The 14743-nt window shown below is 45.1% G+C and overlaps 1 protein-coding gene across 4 annotated transcripts in view; it reads right to left on the bottom strand.

The window, feature by feature from the left end:
• CREB1 (cAMP responsive element binding protein 1) overlaps window positions 1-11550 on the bottom strand; it is a 40393-nt gene extending 28843 nt beyond the window's left edge. For 2 of the 4 annotated variants that reach the window (XM_033010841.2, XM_033010842.2), the window contains exon 1: window positions 11047-11550. The gene's annotated coding sequence lies outside the window, so the exon portion shown is untranslated. Of the gene's footprint in view, window positions 1-4084; window positions 5378-11046 lie in introns of those variants that run through there. The other 2 variants (XM_033010839.2, XM_033010840.2) reach the window with 2 other exon arrangements.
• Between the last annotated feature and the right edge of the window lie 3193 nt (window positions 11551-14743).

The raw sequence follows: 14743 nt of genomic DNA, 5'->3' as shown, positions 1-14743 counted from the left end.
GCATTTACATACAAACTGACCACACTTTACTACAGCTTACCATCTTTTCTCTGACATTATTTCTAGAACATAAAAAGCACCCAATTGTCAACCTATGCTGATTTCTTGTAGTTTCTACTGTAGAAAGAAGCTTTCCCTCCACAAAAATGAAACTATGTGAAATTGTGAAAATACACGCCTCTTTTCTTCAAGTGTTTGCTGAAAGTACTGTAGATCACTTTGCAATGTGCAGCTGCTGGTTACTTAATAAAAATTATCACAACAATGTATCTGAACAGTATCATGCATATGCCCACATCTTTAACACAACATAGAATACGGGCATCAAATTCTTTTTTATGATAGCATCTGGGAGCTAATTCTCCTGCTCAATACATCACAAAGTCCAGGAACAAGCTCTTTGCAATTGGTTCAGACCCAGCAAATAATCAGGATAGCCATTTGTGATAAGGTTTAATTTCTGGCCCTAGTCAAATTCTCCTTTTACCTTTGACTGAAACAGCAGTGTGTGGAGAACTGAGGAACAAATGACTCTGTGAGATGTGAAGCTGACCTCTCAGCACAACTGACTGCAGTGACATGACACCAGACACTTCTCATAATTGCATTTCTAACTTCAGCCCTGAACTGTGATCACATACTAGCCTGATGGCAGTTTTTAATTAAAAAAAGGAAGATACAACTACACCTGTATTAAGATTAGTGAGGTATCTTTTCTTCTGTGCATGTCTCCAAAAGGGAGCCCCCGTGATGCTACCTACTAGATGCTGCAGTTCACCCATAATCCTCACTTCTGCAAACAGCAGGTACCTCACACGGCGAGGTGGGGATGGCACCTGCTCAGCCCGTGGTGAAAGCTTGCTGGATGTGAACCAGCACCCACCTAAAAGCCACGGGATGTATTAATGCAGCCTGAATGCAAGTAATGTGAGTACAGCCATGGGTACAATAAACTACCACCTCTGTTCTGCTAACAAGGGCCTGTGCCCAAGCTGGTGCACCTTACCTCTTAGCACGGGTTGTCAGCTTGGGCTCAGCACCACACTAACGCAGCTACGTGACCCCTGTGAAAGGAGGAAGGTTGTACCTGGCTGGCACAGCAAGCAATTTAAAAACAGTGCTCTAGTACCACCCAGATACCTAGATAGGCCAAATAAATAATTTACCCTGCTGTGCTGGTCAACAAGCAGAACATTTTGGGCCACCTCCTTTCATAGCAAACATTGGCATGTGAAGGTGTTCCAGTAGATCTAAGGCAGTGCAGAGACAGAAAGAAGAGCTAATTCCACAAGCGGAGAGACCTTCTCCATCCCCGGTGACAGGGAGAAAATGGGAGATGATCTTAGAAAACAGGAGTTATGTCCCTACCAACAATGAATGTTGGTTAGTGTGGAGTATTTGGAGCAGAAAAATACGCCAAGTTAGCAGGGTTAAGATCCATCTAAGAAGGTGCATGTGTTCCTTTTTTCCACGGGGTAGATCTGTCACAACTTGAGATTTCCACTTGACTTGTCAAAGTCATTCCGATGGCTCATATTTGTTCTCTTCCATACGTATTTCTGTGTCTTATGGCCTTTTACTGCCCCATCACCCATTCTGGCAGACTAAGAACCACCTAAATGCTGCAAGAAATATTTGGCGATGTTTTGACATGTTGGAAAGATCTTTGTCCACGTGCCAAGCAGCCTTTAAATACCCCAGGTCAAAAGGCATCAGCTGGAGGAACTGCTGCAATCCCAAACCTGTGGCACCATGCAATTCTGTATGGAGACACTCTACACATTTGTATTAAATAAACGGTTATCTCCAAGGTGGGGAAACTACTTAGCAAACAGGGGTGATGACTGACTGCTCAACAGAGCTACGCTCCTAGAGAGAGTGAAGCAAGACAATGAAGTTGTGAAGACGAGGGTATTTAGTAACAGTACCTCCTGCACAGGCTTTGCTCTATATATGTGGTACAGAGACTCACATATTCTCCATCACCGTGTCCATGGCCAATGCTTAAATGAAGAAAGCTACAGCTACTTTTAAATTATACAGAAGATCACCCAGCTCTCTTTTGGTGCTCAGAGCAGATCATAAACAACTTACTAAAAAATAAAAACTAGAACATTACACAGACTCTATCAGTCTGGTTAACCTCAGTGCTCCAAGCCCAAGGGCCAAGAATACAATATATAATAATCTTACACCTGTAACAGAGAAAGGAATCACCTACACACAGGTGTTTCCTTAACTGTAATAACTTAAATTACATACCAGGTATGATTTAATGGAAGCATATGCAGGAATGTGATAAAGACAGATAACCATATAAACATGTTTATTATTACCCGAAATCTTTCTATTCCAAAATAATTTGTTTCAAGAGTCTCTGTTCATTTTACAGTATAAAAATATTTAACAGACACATCACATCTATCAGCATGCCATAAGACTGAACTGATGGTTCTTCGAGATTACACTGATTAAAGATGACATTTTAATGTAGTATGAATGTAAATTTATATTCAGAAACTTAATTTTCTGGGAAGTCCCAGAAATTCAGGGGACTTTCCCATGAATAAAGTAAATCTTTCATTTCCCATCCTATAATGAGGGAGGGCAACTGTGAGTATGTAAAGTTCTTTGTTTGGTCTAAAATGTTAAATTAGATATCTGAATTTCATCATCCATTTGTTTTGTTTATGTAAAAATTAAAAAAAAAAAAAAAAGTGCCTGCAGTTTGAATACTGTAGGTCACATCAGCAAAATACTGCAGATTGAAAAGGGTCAGATGTTGGAATGCTGAAGTGGTACACATCACTCTTGTTTTTCACATCATCCTTCTATTTCATAAAACTATCAAATCAATTAAGAAATTCAGGGCAAGCATGGAGTTTTAGGTCTTATCAGCAGCATAATTAAGAATTTTAGGTAGAATTTGTGTCTGTGCTGAGATTTTGTCTGTTGGCGAGAAGGGACAGCCCCATTGCTAATGTTTCTAACCCACTTCTGAATGTCAGTGGCTAAAGGATTCATTCATAAAAAAATGCCACTTCATATATTTACGCTGCAAGCTTTATAGGAATAAACTATTAAAACAATCACTGCTCATTCTGTTTGATGTTTGGAACATACGTGGCATTTCTAAGAGTTCAACCCACAGTATATGAGCGTGAAATTATGTAACTTGGTAAATATTGCAAAGTCTTGTTTAAAAAAACCCCACATTTCTAATGAGTTCAGAAAGAAAACACAACAAAATGGATGTTTCAGACCAACGCTTTCACTGTTTTATTAATAGATTACCTTTAGAACTGGTCATCTGAAAGTAAAATAGACTGAATTATTTATACAAAGCTGACAATTACCAGATATAAAGTCAAGTGTCTGAAACAAATTCAGAGTAACCTGTATCTGTACAAGCAACATACTTTTTGTTATAATAGCTTGCTTTCTTTCTTTACAAGCAGTATAGACTATATTTTGCTTCAATGCTCTCCAGTAAGTGAAAACCTCTGAATTCTTTCTGCAGTTGGGAGTGCTACAGTAGAGCATGCCCAGGTATGCACAAGAAAAACAGCACTCCCTTACAAACCTTGCCCATGTCCAACTTCTGAATGCATCCTATTCACAAAATTTATTGCAACATTAAAACCAAAAGATTTCGAGCTTAAGCCACAGCTCAGACTTGGGAATATTTTAAATCCTGAAATTGCTCTGGCTTTACTAGTTATATTGAAATCATCACTGCTTGGTCAATTAGCACTGGTCTTGAAGCAAGAGCAGACACATTATCTTGCTTAATGCACCAAAGTTAAATCTATGACCCACCTTCTCCCTAAAACACAGCTGAAACAGAACGGTGACCAAACTTTATAGTAAAATGATTTTGAGTACTGTTAGCAACTGAGTGGATTCTGGTTTATTTTTCAGGTATGTTTATATTTGTCTGGACAGTGCAGGAGAGCTTCTTAAATGAGAAAGATCTCGCATATGCCTGCCAGGCAGATCTACTCTGCCAAGGTATTGTCTTCAGAAAAGAGAATGACTTATCTTGGTTCTCAAATACTTAACTGGAGTTTAGGACCTGCATTACCTTTGGGCAACACAGCTGCCTCCATGGAACAGAGATGCGACTTGCTGGTAACGCTGAAGGTCAGAATGATCACCCCGAGGAAGCAACGGGAGCCATCGATGAACCAGAAAGGGCCAGAGAAAGAAAGAAAATCTGTGTTTTGCATCAGTGTGTTGTACACAAAAGAAAATCTCCATTTTGCTTTCTACAACTACAGTCTTACAAGCATTTCTGTTGGCAGCACTATCAGCTCAGGCTGGCTCTGCTTTCCTCTGGATTCTTTCTTATTTATACCTTTACAGCTGTCTGTGAGGCTATGCAGTAAGTGGGACTGGGCAACCAGTCTGCACCACAGACAGACCAGAAACCACAACTTATTTTTATCCCGGACCAGTTCTCTGATCCAGGTCACTGGCTCACAGACAGCAATACTGGTGCTACTGGCACAGGAGCAGGAACAGGGAAGGTGGAGCAGACTCTACCCTGCTGCAGCCAGGCCTGCTAATGAAAGCAAAGTAGATCAAATCATGGGTATAATTGGTGTTAAAAGACTGTGGAAAGTCAACAAAGATGCTGAAGAAAACAAAACATCTATATTCTGTAAATTGATTATTATTGTTTTACTGATGACTGCTTAAGAGTGGGAAGCTGGAAACAGGATGATTATTTTTTATACACTCAGCATTAGCTTTCTGAGTTTGGGCAGAGACACGTATTTTTCAAACAGCCACATTGCTGATAAAGCAGTTGTTTGCAGTTCTTCCTATCCCCAGCCCAAGATAACGTGCACTGGTTATACACTCCACATTACCTTTATGCTACAACTTTTGTGCTGGTAGCTTCAGCCACAATTATTATTTTAAAATCAGGAAGATAGGCCAAGGCATCTATCAGTTTGCAGTAACAGTGAAACTAAAGCAAGCTCATCTCCCAGGTGCCTTGGGCCAACTGATGGGATTTACATCAGGGTGTTGGACCTGGGTTCCTTCTGGAGCTTCATCTTTCAATTTGGGCTTGGTTAAAGAAATATTATATATAATTCACCCCATGTGACTGGGCTCCTCATAAAGAAAGGGACCTAAGAGTTACACTGATCCAACTGCTTGAGAAGACTGAAACCTGCCTTTGATAAGGAGTAGCTAGTTCAACCACACTGCTGTCATCACGTTTTCAAGAGGGAAAACTTTGTTTTCTTTTCTTCAACTGAGACACTGTGTTCTAGCTTTCCTAGCTACAAACTGACATGGCTCTGATCACCATGGACAGAGCCTGAATCTTCCTTCTTTCACTCTGAATCATGGATGTGCTGCAGTTCCCCAAGATGGGTCTCCTGACCCACCTCTCTGCTGCTGAAGGAAGAAAGGTGTGTCCTCCTCCTTTCTTTCCCTACAGTCTCCCTGTTGGTGCTAAAAGCATCTCAAACACCAACCGATTCAGCTCACTCATGCAGAAGAAAACTAACCTAAAAAAAAGCATGGTTTTCTCCTTGGTTAGTGATTTGAACTGGCTAATTAGATTTTGCATACACTACAGCCAACATAAGGGATGGTCAAACATCACACAACAAGGAGCAAGAGCAGGAAAGAAGAAAGGACTAAAATGCCTGCCTTTTGAGAGCCACATACAGTTGTATCAGCTCAGATGAAACACAGCAAGACTTCTGTTGGTATTACGCTGTGGCGCTAGTACACAGTGCCCTTTTTCACATCTTTCCTCCCTTGCTATCTCCCAGAATTTTCTTACCAGCACAAACCAGAAAAATTCGGATGAGTTTCACAAAGAGGGACAGCGGTCCTACTTCTATAGTAAAGCCCTTGGCTATTTTCCAATAGAAAGCTCTCTACAATCTACTAAGGCATAAATTTACAAACTCTGCTCATATTACATGTCACTTGGAGAAATGGAGAGGCACCAGCAAAGCTTGAGACTGGGCCAGCCACACAGAGCCAGAGGAAGAAAAATGCACACAAAGTAATGCTTCTCATCCATTATTCTATGGGGTATAAAAAATAAGCTAGATGAGAAGAGATTTTACATTCAAGCCCTAGGAAAAGTACAAGGGAAAGCAAAATCCAGTTGATATTGGAATAGCACTGGAGAATGAGATAAGATTTAGGGTCGCATCTATCGTAAAAATGCATGTAATATTGGAGTTAAAGTGTCACAAGAGGTTGCAGAGTTGCTGGAGAGATGATTAAGAAGATTGCAGCAAAGAGCTGCAGAGAATGGTGATGGAAGGTTAGAAGTTAGAACAAAACATGTGAGAACAGGACTGAGGAAGTGAACATAATAGTTGTTAAAAAAAAACACACACAAAAGGTGTTTACGCCAAGTAAGTAAGTAGCACAACAAACAGTATATATACATCATGATATTACAGTTTGGGAACAGCTGCTGCTCATGTCCATTTGCTCATATTTAGCACACATAAAAACTTAAACTTAGCTAAATGATCCAGCGTTGCAGCAAGAACCACCACAACAGGATCTATGCCATCCAGCTTACTTATAAACACAGCAATAATTAAAAATTTTTTATGTCAGCTTTTACTCATTTAGCAGCACTGCTGTTTGAGCTGGCCTTATCTTCCTGCTCATTCCAGCCCCATCCCTTCCCTTGATGCTGGCAGCAACCAGGGGAGGGAATGATCCAGGTGAAAAATAATCTGGCCCCCCACCTCTCACCCTGCTAGAACATTTCCCCAGTCAGGTCTACCATGCAGCAACCCAAACATTTGTGCCAGTGCAATGGAGAAGACATGATCACCAGATGTGGAGGATGCTTCAGACAGTATTACTGTCAAAAAAACATATGTGGAACTATGGTTTCAGTCCATCAGGCAGTAGATAAACTAAATTCCTGGATGTCTCTGGCTATTTCTTTTTTTTTTTTTTGAGTCTGGTCACGGAAAGAACCTGCTCCTTTCTAAATTTAGAAAGCTATCTGAAAAAGTTTCTACCAAAAGAGGAAAATACAACCCAGCTTCACAGTTCTTCCAAATGCTGGGAAAAAAGTTTTGCTGATAACCTCATTGACCAAACAAGCTATCACTGGAATACCACTTAGATGATCAGAGATTTTTACGTATTGTTTGAACTCTCCCCTTCAAAAAGTGTGAAAACATCAAGGGTAGACATTTTTGTTTCAGTTTCCTGCATGAAGGTAGCTTCAAAATAGTTCATTACAAGGCTTCCTGCAGCTTTGTCTGAACTAGCTAATGTAGTCTTGTGTCAGAGACCAATTGAAAAGTAATGAAATCCAGAACAGCAATTGGCAAGACTCTGCTATCACTGGAAGTACTTTTATGTCTTCCACCTAATGGGCTTGATTTATGACAAACATCAAATCTCACAATACTCTCAGGAGAAAGCCAGGAGGTATGTTTACTATCTTAAGTGGTAACAGAAATCCTGTAGCTATGCACTTCACTCAAAATCACTGAGATTACCTAGCAAGCATCAGTGCTGCTTTAAACTTGTATGTACGTATGTATGTTTTACATATATATGAAACATACACATGCATCTAAACAGCCACACACTTCTTCCAAATTCTTTACCCTCTCCCATGTAAGTGGCTCTTCCACCACCTAGTTTTCCATTCTCTCCACTTTGCACAGGATACTCTAAATCCAGCTCTGCCAGAAAAAAAAAGCAGCAGCATGAAATAAAAAAATTCTTGTCTTGTTTTCAAATGCTTTTTTACTTAAATGACCAACTAGACCCTGGCACATCTTCATCTCCTGCACAGCTGACAAAGCTGGTTTTGAAACATGGAAAAATGGAAGGTGTCATATTTGTTCTCACTCACCTTTTTAACTGCCGTACAACCAAGCGATCTATAAGTTTTGCAGAAGAAAAAAGGTATCAATGCTTTCATGCTGGGTGATGTACAAAGATTGTTAACCGCAGATTGCTCAGGTTTTCATAATCACCATGAAATAGGACCGCACAGACTGCAGATGAGGCAACACGATTTTTGATTCAGAGAAAAATCACTGCTTTGTCATGAAAATTCAACTTTATGCAGGTAGGGCACCAGAGAGCACAAACCAAATCCAGTAGGGTTGTTTTGTAGATAAGGATTCCTGTCATGTCCCCTGAAACTAACTTTAGATTAGTGGCAGAAAGCTAGCATGGTCTTCTCACGGCACAAAAGCCTTGAGAAGCGTGGCATGAGTAATTGATCTCCACTTGCTTCCAGAGATCCGAAAATAGAGGTGAAGTGTGAATATCCCATTTGTTTCAAAAGGGTGTCAACAGAAATTCCTAGTCAGGGCCTTGTCTGCTATCCAAATCTGCATCTGCAGAACTGTAGCTACACTTAGGCAAGAAGAAGCTGTTTGCTTCTTACTGCAGCAGAACCGTTACTTTCCAGAATAAGATCAGCTACTACAGAATATTTTATATCTGACATCAGTACCAGCAATAGCTACGCTGGTGCAGGCTTCCAGGAAACAGATTGATGACCTGACAGTCTAAATGAGATGTTTCTAAATTTTCTGTATCAGCAGACCCCTCTCCCCTTTCAGACCTTCAGGATTTTTTTTTCACCCAGGGTAGCAGGCACCCTTATCACCCAAAGTATGGGAGGAAAAAAAAAAATACATATAGATCTGATGCAGACCATTTATTGCAGATCCAGACAGAAAGCTGAGAGCATTAATCTAAACACTGATGTTCTATCAATGACATTAAAGCATTAAAAATGATTACATCTTTCTTGCCTACCTGCAAATATTTCATTTTAGGTCACCTGTAAGTGATGCTTAGCAAATATACAACAACCTCTCTGTTCTCTTTTGTCTCTCTGATCTGTGAGGATATAAAGCTGCTGAAGAAATGCAGAGATCTGTGGTAGAAAATATGGATCTGAGAGTTTTCCACTCTGTTAGGACATAGAAGAAATAAAATGTTGTGTTTCTGAAGCTACAAAAAACAAGCAGCAAGGATTTACTGTTGCATTTTTCTATTTAAAATGAAGTGCATATTCCATCAAACCAAGAATGAATGAAGTACACCGATGACTACACTCTCTTTAATCACTATCAAGAGCCACACTGAAGTCCTCAGATGTCTATTAATCAATCACAACTTTAGAAACCCTACTTTTATGTTGGTATTATCCAGAGTGAAGTGGTGTAGAGCACCTTTGGCCTTAATTTCAAAAGAAGTGTTGGAAGGGACACAAACCAGAAATTCATATACAAGGAAGGACAGGCCTATCTACACATGTGAATCATAACTAGCCATCTTGAATAAAAACTTATTTCAGTGACTTCACATTTTACTGTAAAAATCCCCTTTTGTTAATACAGGGAAAGAAGCAAGTAGAGTCTCGACATTCCTGTACTCTGCAGTAGTGTTTGGTGGCCACAATGGGACTAAACAGAGATACCCAATATTCCTAAATAAGTTTCTTGTCCTTTATTTAAGAAACAGGAAACTTGTTTCTAACTCCAGGAAAAAAAAGAAGAAAAAAAAAAAATCATGACAGGTGTTATTCCAGAAGCAGATTAGGTGCAGGCATTTTAATATTTCACAAGGATAAGAAAACAAAGAGATTAAAAAAAAAAAAAAATTTTGGGGAAGAAAAGTCATATGACCTATAAAATTTTTTTATCCCTGTATACATTTGAGAGGTATAACAACCTTCAGTTAAAATAAGTTTTTTAAGAAGACTGCCACATCATTTTTACTTTATTACAGTACTCAAAAATGCAGATATCCTGTTTTTGAAAGTAGAAAGAAAGTCAAAATAATGTCTTCTACTCTAGGCAACAAAATGGGAAAAAAAGCCCCACAGCTGCAGCAAGGCAAGGCTGGTGTAAGGTGGGAAAGGCAGCCGAGCTGACATTTGCTATTAAGGCAGAGATAGAGGTCAAATCCTGCTCGCTGTGCAGCACCCAGGAGTCTGTGGAAAACTGGCAAAAGCAAATCCCAAACCGAGATTTACCAGGCACGGCCAGGCTCAAGTTCACTTTGGGTTAAAAATACTAACGGGAGAGAAATAACGCAGCAAAAGGGAACCGTATCTCTGTTATGTGATCTGCGCACCGGGCTTAAAGCTCTTCCCTCCGATATTTCCCCGGAGCGCGGTGTTGGGTGACCGGGTCCCATTACCCCTTTTACAGCCTCCTGGAGACGGCCGTGCCCCGTGCTGCGAATAAAAGTAAAACCACCAGACCAAGCGCTGGCCCGAGCTTCTGTCCACAGATTTTATTAAAAACTTCTCGTTACAGAGCCTAGGAGCGTGTTACAGCGCCTAGGAGCACCCCACGTACTCGCTTCCACCACGGCAAGAGTTTGTTTCTTTATTTGTTACAGCGCACTCGGGTCCCCGGGGAAGCGAAACTCCGCGGGCGCGGGGCGGCGGGCGCCGCAGGGGTGCGGGGCGGCCCCACGGGAGGGCGGGCTGCCCGCCCGCCGCCGCCGCGGCCCCGGAGCCCGGCGGGGCCGGGAGGCCGCGCCCGGGGCCGCCGCCGCCCGAGGCGGGAGGAAGCGGGGTTGCGCGGCGGCGGGGAAGCGGGCTGAGGCGCGCACGGGGAGGGGGCGCCCCGCCGCGGAGGGGGCGCGGGCGGTTCCGCGGCAGCCCCCCCCCCCCCCCCCTCACACACACACACTCGCCGCCGCCGCTCCCCCCTCGTCGTCTTCCTCCGCCGCCTCCTCCTGGGGCCGGGGGGCGCGATCCCCCGTCCCCGCCGCGGTGAGCGCCGCCGCTGGCTACCGCCAGAGTCGCCGCCGCCCGGCCGTGGCGGCCGCCGCCGGGGCCGGCTCCCATCCGCCATTATCCTTTGTTCGCGGCGCGGCGGCGGCGGGGATGTTGCAGGGCTCGGCTCCATCTTTAAAGCGGGCGCCCCTCCCGCGGGCGGTGCAAGGCCGGGCCCCCGCGTCCTGCCGCCCGGCGGCTCCCCTGGTCCCCGCCGGGCTCCATTTCCTTCCCTCCCCCCCGCCCCTGTTTGCTGGGCGCCTTCCTCCTCTTACCGGTTACCAGGCTGCTCCGTCACTGCTTTCGTTCGCGCCTAGGATCTCGCCGCAGTTTTATTCTCTCCCCCACGTAACACACCGCGTCAAACTACACCTCCGCCGCGTCACTCACACACACACAGGCGCTCCCAGCCCGGCGACAGGCAGGCAGCGGCCGACTGAGGAGCGCCAGCCAGGGAGCAAGCGCCGAGCGCGCCGCGGCCCGCACGGAAATCGCCGAGCGCTCACGGAAAACGCCGAGCGCCCGGCAGGCGGCGGGAACGGCCGAGCGCGCCGCCGGCCCCCGCGGAAAGAGCCGAGCGACCGCGGAAACGAACGAAGCGCCCCAGAGGGGAGGCGGAAAGAGCCGAGCGGCCGCGGGAAGGCGCGAACGGCGCTTCCGCCCGGGGCGGCCGGCGCGGAAAGCCCCGAGCGGGGCTGCGGGCGGGGGGGCGCTGGACCCCCCTTTGCCCGCCTCTTGCTCTCCCGCCGGACTCGCGAGCGGGGCCGGGGAGGCCGGGAAGCCGCGAGCGCTCACGGAAACGGCCGAGCCGCCCCGGACGCGTCGCCCCCAGGGACCCCGCTGAGGGCGCCGGGACCCCCCCCCCCCCACCGTGTTCACCACGCACGTCCCCACGCACCCACTGGCGCTCCGGGGGACGTGCCACCCCCAGCCCCGCAGGGCTGCCCCCTTCTCCCCCCCCCCCCCCCCCCAGGGGATCCCCTTCCGGCCTGCACCACTGCCAGCGCAGCCGCCCAGGCCCCCGATGCTCACCCCAAGACCCAACCACCCACCCCTTGTCTCCACAGGCAGAATATGGCGGGTGAGGTGCTGTGGCGAGGCCATGTTGTCCCGCCTCGATGTTTCCTGGCTGCCTGGCGTCCCCACCATAACCTCCCCACATAGGGAAGCACTCACATCTTTCATGTTGCTCCAAACCTTCTTCTACTGCCTGGTTTTTGCTCCAGGCTGCGACTCCCGTCCCACTCCCTGCCCTCTCTGGCCCTGTGGCTGGCCAACCGTGGCAGCCCAAAACCAGGCGCAGGGGAACAGCGGCTCCGTTGTGACACAAAGACCTCCATTAAATCCTCCAGCGCTGAGCAGCCACCCTCCACCGGTGCAGGAGGGGCAAATGTGTTTTGGCAGAGGTGCAGACACCAGGCACTGAAGCTGTAAGACCACAGTTTTCAGCGCAGCTGTGGCCGAGGGGGCAGTTTGCGCCCATGGCACCAGCCCCGTGCTTCACCACCTCTCAGGAAGTTGTCACAACAGGGCCGGGGACATGCTAAGGGTTTGTGTCTCGTCAGAGAAGAGGAGCAGCCATGTGCTGTGACCCTCAACCACATCTGCAGTGCCAGTGTGATGTCTGTCACTGGGAGTTTTAAACGCTGGATAGGTGAACTTTTTATAGGAAAGGTTTTTCAAAGAGTTGATGCCACTATGGAGCAGGGAACGGGCCAGTGGTGCTCCTGCCGGGTGAGGCCAGCCCCATCTTCTCCAGTTCACAAACGCCATTGAATGCACCTGATCATACATGCTGAAGAATAAACTTTTTGAACTACAACTAGATAAAAACTATATGTAGCCTTGAAAAAACTACTTTTTGTTTCACAAAACCTCAAGATGGCACTGCATAACAAGATTTGGAGGTCCAAATCTGGTTCATTTTTGCAGCCAGCCTGGCACTGACACCCTGTGAGACACCGCTGCGAGGCCGTGACTGTTGCAGACACTGCATCGGACAACTCCGGTGTGAGGCTGAAATTAGTTTTGCTCTTGTCAAGTCTTGTTTTCTCAAGAGGGTTGAACTGATTTTACTTGCGCTGAGTTTTATCTAACTCCATCAAAACTCACAAGAGGCAGTGCAGAGAGCGATTACAGGTTTACTTTGCATTTGATTTTATTAATTACAGTTATTCTAAAATAAACTGAAAAAAACCAACCTTTGACATTTAAGAAAAAAATATGTACTTCAAGTTAAACTGATGAAACATTGCTTTGTTGACAACACATACTGTGGCTTGGGCCACAGCTCGTTTTCTGCTGCTGCGCTTTACCCTCTGCCCTGCTTGCAAACAGGAGCTCCAATGCTGCAGCACAGGGTACCCTCAGCTGCCACCCTCCCAGTGCCCACTCCTCCCCCGGGTGTTGTGGACCTATGCTATGCCTTTGGCTTGTACTCGATCCTGGCTGCAGTGTACAGCTGAAATAATTTTTGGAAATTATTTTCTCTTTTAGAGTCTGCTAGGATATGAAAGGTCAATCCACTAAATCAGTCTTTTACAACTCCCTTCGGGAGCAGAATTTTCCTGCCATTTAAAGCTTTTGAGACAGGCAAGAAATCTAAAATCAGTGTTTCTAATTTGGTCTATTCACTGACAGTCAGTGGAAACGCTTCTCACTCCAAATCACCAGTAGAGGTGTAAAAGGCTTGTCTCACAATCATATCCTTCTCATTTCACTCCACTAGATACTAAGGTGGAAGGTTTTTTCTGATAATGTTTTGACAATTGAACTCTAGCCCCATTGCATTGAGTTTTAATATTTTAATGTGTTTAATAAAGTATCTTCTATGCATTTGGTTACCATACACAGATGTGAATCAAACTAGGTAATTAAAAATTATGTTTTAATTCAGCTGTGGACATTTTGCTGTGTGGATGTCAAAGTTTGTTAAAATTCCTGCATTTCAAGGAGTGATTCTGAGATCAAAGTGTAAAGAATCAGCCTTTGTGCTCCGCTTAGGACTAAAGTACTTTCTGTGAGAAAATACTTACAATGAGCAGAACAAATGTGGCTGCCCAAGTGTCTATTGTTTGACTCATGCGTTTCTTTATCTGTTTTCTCTTTCTGCTTTGTGTTAATATTTGTGTTGCATCAGCTTCTTTTGCTCCCCTTAAATGACCAAAATCATATATATTCTCCACTTGCGCATGTTTCCCAGAACTTGGATTGCTCACCCTTGTGCAGCAAGCCTGAAGAATTGCAGGCAATAAGCCTTTAAGGGAATAAACTCTGGTCCTTGAAAGGCAACTAAAATGCACTAACCAGATCTCAGTGAATGGCTCTAGTCAGAAACCTGGGCAACACCCTCAACCTGAGCAATTAGGGTGCCACTGGTGGCACTGATTTATACCTGGTCCCCCAGACCAGCCATCCCTTATGTAGCTAGGCAGCCCCTTGTGTGGCTCTGATCCTGCTGCCCGTTTGGGGCCGATACTCTGGCATCCTGCTGATTCTTGCCAGCCCTGTTCTCACTCCCAGCTCTCTGGCCAGCTCCTCAGCACTTCTCTGAAAGTCTGTCAGCTCACTGGTGAGTTTGCAAAGGGCATCTTGCAGCAGTGGCTACTTCTCTGCGGCCAGTGTAGGCCCCCCATGTAACAGACAACTCAAGAGAGCAATTTATCTCTAACTAAAACAGATGTCTCAGATAGGCCAGATGCCTGAAGTGATTTGAGATTATGCCCAGTGTTGTATGTCTTTGGTATCTTCATGTCTTCCCCCTTGCTGAGGCTTAGACCGTACATGGACAGGAGCTGGATTCATCCCTGACTCATACTGGCTCAGTGGCAGGTCTGGGTGAACATCTCACACACAACGTCTGTGAAACCTTCTGACAGCTGTTTTACACATTCCTTCTTCCCTTACAGGTTTTCTGGGGTTTTTGTTTGGGTTTGATTTTGTTTTCTTTTTTTCTGGTTTGTTTGTTTGGGG

The sequence above is a fragment of the Tyto alba genome, unplaced genomic scaffold, assembly GCF_018691265.1.
Source record: "Tyto alba isolate M040663 unplaced genomic scaffold, T.alba_DEE_v4.0 Super-Scaffold_7, whole genome shotgun sequence".
Lineage (NCBI taxonomy): Eukaryota > Metazoa > Chordata > Aves > Strigiformes > Tytonidae > Tyto > Tyto alba.
Note: the sequence above shows the minus strand (reverse complement) of the source record. Positions and strands in the feature narration are given on the sequence as shown.